Below are 13,491 nucleotides of genomic sequence, written 5' to 3'. Positions count from 1 at the left end.
GAGGCAGCATCGATCGGCTTCAGTTAGCAGCAATAGCGAAGGAATCGCTCCATCGGGTTCAGTTAACAGCCATCGATCGATCGCTCGGGTTCAGTAACTCGTAGCCTGCAGTGCAATCGCTCGGGTTCAGTTAGAGCCCAACGCCTCGCTCGGCTTCAGTTAGAGCCAACGCCTCACACACACACGTGTACATACGAGAGAAACGCGCATTGCTCCGCCGCCGACCTCCCACCGTAACCGGCAACTCCCCGAAATTTTCCTCCCCCTCGCTTCTACCATGGTTTTTTCCGTCATGGACGGCCCAAAGAATGTCATGCAGCTGCGTCTCCGGCTCGCCCAGGACGAAAAGCCCATTTTCTGTCATGATTTTTTGTCATAGAAGTAGGAGCCCACCACATCTATGATGATACCGGGTTTGGTCACAATTATCGTCATAGAAGTGTCATATGTATGACAGAAAAAAAATTCGTTCGACCCAAAATGTCACGGATGTGTCTTTTTTTGTAGTGAGAAGAAGCGCGCCCAGAGGTCGATCGTGGGCTCGACCCCCAGGTACCCCTCGCACAGGTTCACGAAGCCGGAAAGCTGGATGATGGCACCGGCGCCAAGATGGTGCGGCTGGAGCCTGAAGAACTCCAAGAACGCACGGAAGAAGGTGCTCGCCGGCAGCCCGAACCCGCGCTCAAAGTGCATGAGGAAGACCACACGCTCCTTCCCCTCGGGTCGGGGCCTCTGCTTGCCGTGCGGCAGGCGGACGCCAACGTCCGTCTCCCGCGGCAGGTGCCGCGAAGCTCGAAGCTGGGTGATGTCCTCGGTGGTGACGTTGGAGCCCATCCAGGAGCCCGACGACAGCACCATGGACAGAAGAAGGAAGAAGAAGATGACGACGGAGGAAGTTCTTCTTGGAGCAACGGGCGCCACAGTGCATCGGTTGCGAAGAGCAGAGCAAGAGCAAAGGGACAAGAGGGCACGAGCGAGAATAATGTCCGCCGCCACCCTGCCCCCCGATTTATAACCCGCGGTTCAAACGTGGGGGAGTGGGATCGTCTGCACATGCCTGTTCCACTACCCCGCAATAAGTGTGCACGTACACGCGTAGTAACTGCTCGGGGAAGTGCAACCGGCCCACAGACGTCGCAATAAATCCGCACGCGTGGGCCAAGGGCGCGCTATGGAGGGCCCCATCCCGTCACCCAGTCCGTCATGCACGTGGCCTGTCAGGCCCCTCCGGCTTCCGGCCGCCACATGGCACCCGCGCAAAGCCCGAGGGATTGTCCCAAGATTCGATGGACTCCTCGGTTCCCGCCACGGTCGGGATGCCACGATCCGGTTTCCGAGAAAACCGGCTCACAGTGGGTGTTGCCGGACCCGGCGCTCGCAGAATCCGCCTTGCTCAAGGGGGAAAACTGCGAAGGCCCACTCATCCGAAGACAGGGGACCTTCACAGCTTCGGGGACTACTGTAGGGGGATGAACCCCGGGCAGCCAACGGAACCAGGATCCTTTTCAAAAATGGCAGGGCCCGCATCACCCCGCGAAACGGCATGCGCCTGGCCGGGTCGCTCGACCCGGCAAGGCCCGCAACCCGGCCAAGCTCTCCGACCTGGCAAGGTACGTCGACCCGGCCTCAGCAACTGGCGCAAGGCAGCCGAACCCGGCATGACCAAGGCTTCCCCAACAAGCTGACCCCACCCGTGGCGCGCACGGCAGCCCAACCACGGGTCAGCTCCCATCCCATCCAGGACGTACGATGGGATGAGACTTCAATCACCGATGACCAAGACAACAGTGTTCCCACCCATGCCTATGGTCAGCCGGAGCGTGGCAACAATGCCCCCTACCTACCCGCTGACCAGGGCTGGCGTGGCAACAGTGTTCCCGCCCTCACCGCTGACGACAGCAAGCGGCAACCTGACAGGAGGCACTATACACGACTCGACTCGGCCACGCCCTGACGATCGACAAGATGGCGCACAGTCCCCCTAGACACTCGAGGCCCGCACCTAGGGGAACCCGGCAAACCACAAGCCCTCAAGTGGGACCCAGCCCGGTGTCCCAGACACCGACAATACGGACCCACCGACTCGGCGTATTACCATTGTAAGTCTAGGTGGGTGGATCTATAAAACCCCCCAGGAACCCACGCCTAAGAGGCATGTATGATATAGAAGGTAGCACATGAGAAACAGAAACAAGGAAAACACAAGCAAGCATAGGACTAGCCACCAAAACCGCAACACCGGAGAGAAGGAGCAGCCCAAGCCTTGGCCAGCTTCCTTCCTCCTCATACAGCTCCAGGAGCAACATTGTACTATCAATCATCCAAACTACACTCGGCAGGACTAGGGGTATTATCTCTCCGGAGAGCCCCGAACCTGGGTATGTCCGGCGTCCTACGCCCGCACATGCCAACCTCGCCTCTGGAGCCCACCAGCGCCCTCGAACCTCCTCCTCTCTTTAGCCATCCCTTGGCATCTGCCATGCGCCCACCATGACACGGACTCTGGGTTGCAACGCCGGTGGCCTCCATATCCGCCCAATATGTCTTAACACAGGCAAGAGCCATCCGCGCACCCTCTATGCACACTGACCTCTTCATGGCATCGATTGGCAATACAGCGCCAATAATTGTTGCACTAAACTAAAATAAATGTCCGGCCTCGGTCCCTTCGGCCATAGATGGTCTATTACAGACCTCATTGCAAGACCGGACAACCTATGGAGCTCGGCCATAGCGGCCATCCTCTCACTCAATGGCAACGGGCGCCTTGGAGCACTGAATTGCGACCAGAACAGCCTTTCTATTTCATTATGTTTATGATCCTTGAATAACTTGGTCGCATCAGCCATACTTTTTCCAGATCCGCATACACGTCTACAGCGCTCCAAAGCCGATCCAGAGGAGCGTACTTCGGATCCAAGAACTTCATCCGCAACAAATAGGGGTTCCAGCCGCGATTTCTCCGGCCCGTCGAAGCTCCTCCCATGCGTCTCTAATTTCAGAACATGTCTCCTTGGCTGCATCAAGGGCCTTCTTCAGGTCAGCCGATTTCGCCTGATTCTCCTTTTCAAGGAGCTCATATCGGCCGGCAGCGTTCTTCAGCTCCACAGCCATCTTAGCTATTTTATCTTCGCTTCAGCAATAAGCAGCCTGTTCGGCTCTCAAATCTTTGGCCGCCTTTAGGGCAGCCGCATTACTAGCCCGGGCGTGTTCCTTGGCCAGGGCAAGTTCCGCCCTCAGGGCCTCCATGGTAGCAGCTCCGCCTGCAGCCAAAAGCATGTTAACATTATGCTCCTCCTAATATTTCCTAAGCAAATGAGGAAAAAAGAGCACATACTCTTTGACTCGCCAAGCCGCTTGTTTACAAGCATGATGTCGGCATCCACCACATCAATCTGTCGCCTTAGTTCGGCGAATTCAGCGGTCCGGTCTACCGCCAGACCCTTTGCCACCTGCGCATGAATGCAGTATGATCATTACTTGGGAGTGTGACCCTCCGTTTGCCGCCTAGGGCTGGCAACCAGAGTCTCAGGGGCTACTATCCATACGGAGCACACGTAGCGCATGCGGTACAACCAAAAAATTGCGTATTTCATTACGTACCTCAAAGCCTTTGAGCAGGCTCGTAAAGGCTTCATTCAATCCGCTTGTGGCGGATGAAATCTTCTCAAACACTGTACCCATTAACGTACGGTGATCCTCCGATAAAGCAGCTTGCTCCAGAAGGCCCGTCAGTGTGTCCGGCCGAGCACCGGACTGTCCCGAACCCTTCCAATTGCCCCCCGTGGGAGCCGAACACTCCGGGCTCGGGGCGGCCGAAGTATTAGCTTCCGGCCTTGACGGATCCGGACTCCTCCATGACGACACCTCAGGGTCGCCCGCCCCATGGGGCGGAGAGGCAGGTGGGGTTTCACTCTCCATCATCTCAGGAAGAAGGTCCCCCGAAGACGAACTCTGTTGAGAAGAGCTACTAGCCGAACTGCAAAGGAAAGATTCTGGTTATTGTTCTCGGAGGAGGAAGCAATAGCTTTTTATTCACGATTAACTTATAGCTCGGTGGACGGCTGGCCCGTTTGTGGGCATGGTGCAGTGAGGACGCCCTTCGGGGCAGGGCCCCCTGGTGAAGTTTTCTTGCCTTGTTTAGGCACCTCGGTTTCCAAGTCTTCGTAGGTGGCCCTTTTCTTCCCGTGGGGGGAGGAAACCTTGGATTCACCTCCCCGGTTATCCTCCTTCGAGGAGGTAGTAATTCCCCCGGTGTGGATGTGCAATGTGTGAAGCTCGGCTTCCTTATTCTTCCCTTCATCTTTCCCCGAGGGCACTTGACTTAGCGCACGTCTAAGCATCCTGGCTATTGCAGGACTAGGCGAGCCTTCGGGAAGTGGGGCCGGACACATGATCCTCTCCGCCTTGCTGAGCCAATCCTGGCCGCAGACAAGTTTTCAGAATAATGTTGTGATAAATATAAACGAAGTGTTCGGTTACAGGGTTACTTACTTGGGTATCTGGGCGGTTGCAGCTCAGGCCCGCATCCTCGATGGTATCCGGACACTTTATTCGTGGTCCAAAGAATAACCTATACATCCCTTCAAGCGTCATGCCAAAGAAGTGCTGGATAGTTCATGGACCTTCTGGGTTGAACTCCCACATCCGGAGAGGTCGTCGTTTGCATGGCAGGGCCCGTCGAACTAGCATTACCTGAATTATCCCGATAAGATTGATATCCCTCTCAAGAAGCTCCTGAATGCGGCTCTGTAGTGTCGGTACGTCATTGGTAGGCCCCCAGTCCAGTCCCACGTGGGCCCATGACGCCAGTTGAGGCAGAGGGCCCGAGCGGAAGGCGGGGGCAGCCGCCCACTTTGTGCCTCGGGGAGCTATGATATATAACCACATCCGTTGCCACAGATCGGACACCTCCGGGAAGGAACCCTCTAGCCATGGGGCATCAGCGTTTCTGCTTATTGCAGCGCCTCCGCACTCGGCGTGTCGCCCCTCGATCTCCTTCGACTTTACATTGAAGGTCTTGAGCCATAAGCCGAAATGTGGGGTGATATGGAGGAAAGCTTCACACACAATGATAAACGAAGAGATGTGGAGGATGGAATCCGGAGCTAGATCGTGAAAACCAAGCCCATAATAGAACATGAGCCCTCTCACGAAGGGATCAAGGGTAAAGCTCAAGCCTCGGAGGAAGTGAGAAATGAATATAACACTCTCGTTGGGTTCGGGAGTGGGGATGACCTGCCCTGGAGCAGGAAGCCTGTGCTCAACATTGGCGGTCAGATATCTAGCCTCCCTGAGCTTCGCAATGTCCTCCTCTGTGACAGAGGAGGCCATCCACCGGCCTTGAAGGTTGGATCCGGAAATGATTGAAGATCCGAGGTGCCTAAGCTTGAACTTCGAGTGTTGGAACTCGAGATGCGGAAAGGCGCAAGCGTGGTAAGAAAGAGGGATAGGCCTCTGCCCCTCTATAAAGGGGGTTGTCGGTGTCAAAACCGGCGGATCTCGGGTAGGGGGTCCCGAACTGTGCGTCTAGGCTGATGGTAACAGGAGACAAGGGACACGATGTTTTACCCAGGTTCGGGCCCTCTCGATGGAGGTAAAACCCTACTCCTGCTTGATTAATATTGATGATATGGGTAGTACAAGAGTAGATCTACCACGAGATCGGAGTGGCTAAACCCTAGAATCTAGCCTATGGTATGATTGTTGTTCGTCCTACGGACTAAAACTCTCCGGTTTATATAGACATCGGAGAGGGCTAGGGTTACACAGAGTCGGTTACAATGGGAGGAGATATTCATATCGTATCGCCAAGCTTGCCTTCCACGCCAAGGAAAGTCCCATCCGGACACGGGACGGAGTCTTCAATCTTGTATCTTCATAGTCCGGGAGTCCGGCCAAAGGTCTTAATCCGGCCATCCGGACACCCCCTAATCCAGGACTCCCTCAGTAGCCCCTGAACCAGGCTTCAATGACGACGAGCCGGGCGCGCAAGTTGTCTTCGGCATTGCAAGGTGGGTTCTCCTTCAAATTCTCTGTATCCATCGAATAGTGTCCGGATTCTAGTGTGTGCTGTCCTCCTTGGCTTTTGTGCCTGTCGGAGTAATGGGCCACGGGTAGGCTAACCCGAGCCCCAGAACCTTTCAAGACATTGGGACAGGCTGCGCCGCTCATGCCGAGTCCCAGGGACGACTCCAAGACATGCCGAGTCCCAGGGACGACTCCAAGACATGCCGAGTCCCAGGGACGACTCCAAGACATGCCGAGTCCCAGGGACGGCTTCCAGATAAGCCGACTCTCAGCTGCCGACTTCCAGATAAGCCGACTCTCAGCTGACGACTTCCAGAGAAGCCGGCTGAGGGTGGGCGGCTTGCGACTCCAACCACCCCCTGCCTTCGCCGCGAGGGACAGGGCGGGGAACGGTCACAGTGTGGCCGTCTCTACCCTGCCTACGAAGGACCAGCATGGCTATAGTGCGCCATATCGCTGGAGATCTCCATCGTGGCGCGGCACTATTGCCATGCCGGCCCTGACCTCAGCCTTAGTGGGCGGCGCACTGTGCCCACGACGCCTGCCTGTATGACCCAAGGACGGCGGGACCGCCTGTCAGCGGGTAGACAGAAGATGGCGAGAGCGCCCTGAAGACGGACTCGTGGGAGTCGGCCCCCTGGAGTCGACCGGCCCCTCCCACGGGCCCCGCACGCCATTAATCAGACAAGATGGGGAATGGCGACAGTGAACGCCCGCCAGACGGCGGCACTGTTGCCATGACCTCATGACCAAGCCAGTGTCATCAGGAGCACCACTACAGTACCAGGCTTGTCCGTGGGGCCCGCCAGTTGGCGGGCCCCAGTAGTCGACGGAGAGGACGACGGCCTAAGAGATAGACGGCTGGGACCCGCGCCCAGCCGGATTACCATTGTACCCCTGGGGAGTAGGCCTATATAAACCCCCAGGAAGCCCATGCAAAGGGTTCGGACCCATATAGCACTAGACCCCAGAACATAGGAAGGAGAGAGCTAGCCTTGCCCTCTCTTACCTCCAGAAACAGCTCTAGGAGCACCATTGTACTCACTTTGCCATAGTGACCATGCGGAGACCCCGCAGAGCAGCAGTAGGGGTGTTATCTCCATGGAGAGCCCTGAAGCTGGGTAAGATCCGCCGGCGTGCATGTCTTCGCCTCATCCCGCTTCCGGGCACCGGCGACGTTCTACTCGCTCCCACCATGATAAGCCATCCTTTGGCATATGTCGTACCCAACCCCCGACATTTGGCGCCCACCGTGGGGCGAGGTGCACCTCCGTCCAGAGACCTGCTCTGGACAGGAACCCTTTTCCTCGCTGGCGAGCACAGCCAGCCCGGCACGCCAGATGGAGTCTGCACCGATGCGTTGCACGGCGCTGAGATCGCCTGCACGGCCAGCTGCCTCGCCGAGCTTATCGGCGAGGTTCGCCTCTCTGATGAGCCTGCGTCCGACACAGGCACGAGCAGCCCTGAGAGCCTCCTCGCAGGTCTCCTCGACCAACTCCATGTCGCCGGCGAGCCTGCCGTGGACCTGGAGTCCATAGGATCCACCGACCCGATGTTGGTCGACTCCGACACCGCGTCGCTCGACATGTTCCCCACCAACGTGGTGGTCTATGACGAGCTGCTCCCTTGCACGGAGAGCGGTGGAAGCACCGTCACGAAGGTCCTCGTCCTCGATCACGGCGAGCATTCCGGCGAGGGAGCTCATGACCCACTCGACGCGGCTCTACGAGACCTAACCGCGCCGATTCCGGGAGACGCTGACGTCGAGACGCTGGAGGCGCGCCGCCTTCAGCTCATCGAGGGCGCGAAGAAGCTGGCAAGCATGAGACGCTTGTTAGAAGCCTACCAACGCGAGATGGATCGCGCTGTGGGCGGCTCGCCGGCTCCGACTGAGCCTAGCCGCCTAGGCGCGGTCCGGCAGCACGGCGTGGCCATCGCCAATCTGTTCAGGGCCGATCACCCTGTGTATGCCATGCCTGCGGAGAATATCCGCGCCGCCCAGGCGGCGGCGGATGAGCTTGACAACTTTGAGGGCAAAGAGCGCCGCTTGATGACGGAGCGAGTTCAGCAGCTCCTCGATGTGGCTGCCGCCCAGAACGAAGCCGGCTGCCGAACGGAGGCGCCGCGGCGACAAAACGACGACCCGCCACCCCGCCGAGATCAAGGTGCGACGTCTCAGACACCGACTGGCGGGGTCCACGGAAGGAAAGACAAGGAGCCGGCTGTCAGCCACAGTCGGACTCGCATCACCATCGAGCGCGACCAAGACGGCCGCCCCAAGGCGGTGGAACGGTGGGCTGACTATCTGCCTCCCCCTCCTCGCAGAGAAAGGTGAGTCTCCCTGCCACCTGTAGAGCATCCGACTCTCGGCGACCGTCTTGGCCGCCGAGAGGGAGTCAGAGAGAACGATGCCCGCCACCGGATCGACCGACTCCACCAATCCCTGGCACTGGAAGAAGAAGACGAGTTGGGTCCTCCCTGTTTTGGACCCCGCATCCGACATGCGCCTTTTCCCAAAGGGTTCACGCTCCCTCGAGACACGCCCAAATACACCGGCACCGTGAAGCCGGAGGACTGGCTGATTGACTACTCCACGGCCGTCAATATAGCAAATGGCAACAAGCGTGTTGCCGTGAGATATGTTCCGCTCATGCTCCAGGGCACAGCCCGGACATGGTTGAACAGTCTGAAGCCCCGTAGCATCAACAGCTGGGTCGACTTCACCGAGGCCTTCGTCCGCAACTTCACGAGCACGTACAAGCGACCTCCCAAGCCTCGCCAACTCTCCTTGTGCGTGCAAGGCCCCAGCGAGTCCACTCGCGACTACCTCAAGCGCTGGGCCGAGCTTCGGAACTCCTGCGAGGGCGTGCACGAGGTGCAGGCTATCGAGTACTTTACTGCCGGGTGCAGAGAAGGCACCCTCCTCAAGCACAAACTCCTCTGCGACGAGCCGGAGACCCTCGATGAGCTGCTGATCACAGCAGACAAGTACGCCATGGCCGACTCCTCCATGAAGGCGGAGATTCAAGTCAACGCGACTGGCAAAGTCGCCCCTCAGGTTCCAAGAACTCCGGCTGGGGACACCAGTCGGTGGCAGCAGCAGAACGACCACAAGCGCAAGGCTCCCCAGTCGGCTTCCAACAGTCAGCAAGTGGCAACAGTCGAAGACCAGCCACCGGAGGGACAGCCTCCGACGAAGCGGCAGAAAGGCGGCAAGTCCAACTGGTTGTCGGCCTTCTCCTACGAGCAGACCCTGGATGGCCCCTGCAAGTTCCACAGTGGCGCGAAGCCGTCAAACCACACCACCCGGAAATGCCACTGGCTGACCAGAATCGCCAAGGGAGATGGCCTACTCCCTCCCCCGCCTGTTGGGCCGCCTCCTCCGCAGCCGCCTGAGCAGCCGGTTGTCAGGCCAGTCGGCGCGATACAAGACGAGTACCCAGATGAGCATGAAGCCTATGTGGTGTTCACCAGTGTGGCTGACGATCGACGCAGCAGGCGCCAGCAGCAGCAAGAGGTGAACGCAGTCGCGTCAAGCACTCCAGAGTTCATGCACTGGTCCGAAAGACCTATCAGTTGGAGCAGAGCTGATCACCCAGAGGTGATGCCGAATTCGGGCTCCTACGCCCTGGTCTTAGGCGCCACACTCGCCACGGATAGGCGGGCCGCTCGCTTCTCGCGAGTACTGATAGACAGAGGCAGCAGTATCAACATCCTGTGCAAGGATACGATGGGGAAGTTAGGAATCGAGCAAAGACAGCTTCAGAGCAGCCGGACTGTATTCCACGGCATTGTTCCTGGCCTTTCCTGCTCACCAATCGGCAAGATCTTGATAGACGTCCTCTTTGGGGACAAAGATCATTTCTGCCGAGAGCCAATTTGGTTTGAAGTGGTGGACCTTGAAAGCCCGTACCATGCGTTGCTTTGGCCAAGTTCATGGCAGTCCCCCACTACGCCTACCTCAAGATGAAGATGCCGAGTTCCAAGGGAATTCTAACCGTGGCCAGCGACTACAGAAAGTCATCCGCTTGTGCGGCCGAAAGCAGTCGGCTGGCCGAGTCCTTGGTGATCGCGGCTGAGAAGCGGCTTCTTGATCAGGTTGTGGCGATGGCCGGCAAGCAGCCCGAGATGTCGCCCGACCCAAAGGAGTCGGAAGCATAAGGATCATTCAAACCGGCCAGAGAAACGAAGAAGATACCTTTGGACCCGGAGCACCCAGAGAGGTACGCTGTCATGGGTACAAACCTTGACAGCAAATAGGAAGGCGAGCTCGTCGATTTCCTCCATGAGAATCGAGACATCTTCGCATGGTCCCCTAAATACATGCCTGGTGTACCGACAGAATTCGCCGCGCACAAGTTACATGTCCGGTCTAATGTGAAGCCCGTCAGGCAGCCCTTGCGCCGCCTGTCAGAAGAGAAGAGAAGAGTTGTTGGAGAAGAAATAGCCCGGCTCCTGGCAGCCGGCTTCATCATGGAAGTGTTTTTCCCAGAGTGGCTAGCAAACCCAGTACTGGTGCGGAAGAAGAACAAGCAGTGGCAGATGTGTATCGACTACACGAGCCTCAATAAAGCCTGTCCCAAGGACCCATTCGCTCTGCCGAGAATTGATCAGGTGATAGACTCCACAGCCGGATGCGAGCTGTTGAGTTTCTTGGATGCATATTCTGGATATCACCAGATCAAGCTGAGCCCGGCTGACAGACTCAAGACCGCCTTCATCACGTCGTTTGGTGCCTTCTACTACCTAACCATGACGTTTGGCTTGAGGACTGCCGGCACCACCTTTCAGTGTTGCATGCAGAAGTGCCTCCTCAAGCAACTCGATAGAAATGCCCACGTCTACGTGGATGACGTGGTGGTGAAGATGGAAAAACATGGAACTCTGTTGGAAGACCTCAAGGAAACCTTTGAGAACCTGCGCCGGTTCCAGATCAAGCTCAACCCCGAGAAGTGTGTATTCGGAGTACCAGCCGGCCAGCTCCTTGGTTTCCTGGTCTCTGAACGCGGCATAGAGTGCAACCCCGTGAAGATCAAGGCCATCTAGAGGATGGAAGCACCCAGATGACTGTTAGATGTGCAAAAGTTCACTGGCTGTTTGGCGTCCATCAGCCAATTCATTAGTCGGCTGGGCGAGAAGGCTCTCCCCTTATATCAGCTCATGAAGAAGACAACCTTTTTTGAATGGACTACCAAGGCGGACGAGGCTTTTCTCCAACTGAAGAAAATGTTGACTACTCCCCTGTGTTGGCGGCTCCGACTCCTAAAGAGCCCATGCTCTTATACATTGCCGCCACCAGCCGGGTAGTCAGCACAGTTGTTGTAGTCGAGCGCAAAGAGGAAGGCAAGGCGCTACCTGTCCAGAGACCGGTATATTACCTGAGCGAAGTACTGTCAGCCTCCAAGCAGAACTACCCCCACTACCAGAAGATGTGCTACGGCGTGCACTTTGCCGCCAAGAAAATTGAAGCCTTACTTTCAGGAGCATCCAATCACTGTGGTCTGCACAGCCCCACTAGCCGAGATCATCGGAAGCCGAGATGCTTCTGGCCGAGTGGCCAAATGGGCCGTCGACCTGGCTCCCTACACCATCTTCTGGCCGAGTGGCCAAATTGGCCGACTTCCTCGTCGACTGGGCCGAGACCCAGTATCTGCCACCAGCGCCTGACTCCACCCATTGGCGGATGCACTTCGACGGCTCCAAGATGCGCACCGGCCTGGGAGTCGGCGTCATCCTCACTTCCCCCAAAGGCGATAAGCTCAGATATGCGTTGCAGATCCATTTTGCCGCCTCCAACAACGTGGCCGAGTACGAGGCGCTCATTCACGGGCTCCGGCTTGCCAAAGAACTCGGCGTTCGCCGGATCCTGTGTTATGGCGATTCTGACTTGGTGGTCCAGCAATCATCTAGCAATTGGGACGCCAAGGACGCAAACATGGTGAGCTACCGCTTCCTTGTGCAGGAACTCAGTGGATACTTCGAGGGGTGCGAGTTCCTCCACGTGCCAAGGAACGACAACGACCAAGCAGACACCTTGGCACGAATCGGCTCCACCCGCCAAGCAATACCATCCGGCGTCGCCCTTCGACGCCTTCTCAAGCCGTCTATCAAGCCTTCACCAGAGTCAGACTCAATCTTTGTGCCGGCTCCACCTGAAGAAGTCGGATCCGACTCCAAGAAAGCTGTAGTCAAAGCCGGCCCGGGGACTTCAGAACCCGGCCCGGGACTATGGTGACCAGACCAAAGACTCCAGAACTCGGCCCGGGGACTGCTCCAGTCGGCCCGGGGACTTCGTCAAGTCAGCAAGCGGCTGCGGACTCCAACCCGCCGCCTCCCAGCCTAGCCGACCTTGTCCAAGTCGCAATAGTGGCAATTGAAGAAATAGCAGCACCCTCATGGGCCCAGCCCATCCTCAAGTTCCTAGTAAACAGAGAGCTGCCAACTGATGAAATCTTGGCTCGGCAACATCGAGGGGCAGCCTACACCATAGTCAATAGAGAGCTGGTCAGGCGCAGCGTCACTGGTGTCTACCAGCGCTGCGTCGAGCCAGAGCAAGGCCAAGCAATTCTCAGAAACGTCCATGAAGGCGAGTGTGTCCACCATGCGGCCTCGAGAGCACTCGTCGCCAAAGCCTTCCGACACGGTTTCTTCTGGCCAACTGCCCTGGAAGAGGCCAAAGAGTTAGTCCAAAAATGCAAGGGGTGCCAGATGTTCCGCTCTAGGCCTCACCAGCCGGCTTCCGCACTCAAGACTATCCCCATTGCCTGGCCCTTTGCGGTTTGGGGCCTGGACATGGTGGGACCATTCAAGACGGCACGAGGCGGCTTAACTCATCTACTTGTCGCGGTGGACAAGTTCACCAAGTGGATAGAAGTGAAACCCATCAAGAAGTTGAATCGTCCGACTACAGTGACTTTCATCGCCGACATCACGACTCGGTACGGCATCCCACACAGCATCATCACCGACAATGGCACGAATTTTGCCAAAGGCGCCTTGGCCCGTTTCTGCGCGATGCAAGGCATCCGACTGGACTTAGCGTCCGTTGCCCATCCGCAGTCAAACGGCCAGGTCAAGCGAGCGAGCGGCCTCATCTTATCTGGCATCAAGCCTCGACTGGTTGAGCCATTGGAGTGATCGGCCGGCTGCTGGCTTGAGGAGCTGTCGGCCGTCCTCTGGAGTCTGCGCACGACTCCAAACAAGTCAACTGGCTTCACACCCTTCTTCCTCATCTACGATGCCGAAGCCTTCATCCCGACGGACATAGAGTTCGACTCCCCGCGAGTCACCATGTACACCGAGGAAAAAGCAGAAGAAGCACGTCAAGACGGTGTCGATCTGCTGGAAGAGGGCCGGTTGTTGGCACTCAGCCGGTCTAGCATCTACCAGCAGAGTCTGCGCCGATACTACAACAGGAAGGTCAGGCAAGATCTTTCCAAGAGGGCGACCTTGTGCTCCGAC

This window comes from Triticum dicoccoides, chromosome 3B, assembly GCF_002162155.2.
Source record: "Triticum dicoccoides isolate Atlit2015 ecotype Zavitan chromosome 3B, WEW_v2.0, whole genome shotgun sequence".
Taxonomy (NCBI): Eukaryota; Viridiplantae; Streptophyta; class Magnoliopsida; order Poales; family Poaceae; genus Triticum; species Triticum dicoccoides.
Note: the sequence above shows the minus strand (reverse complement) of the source record.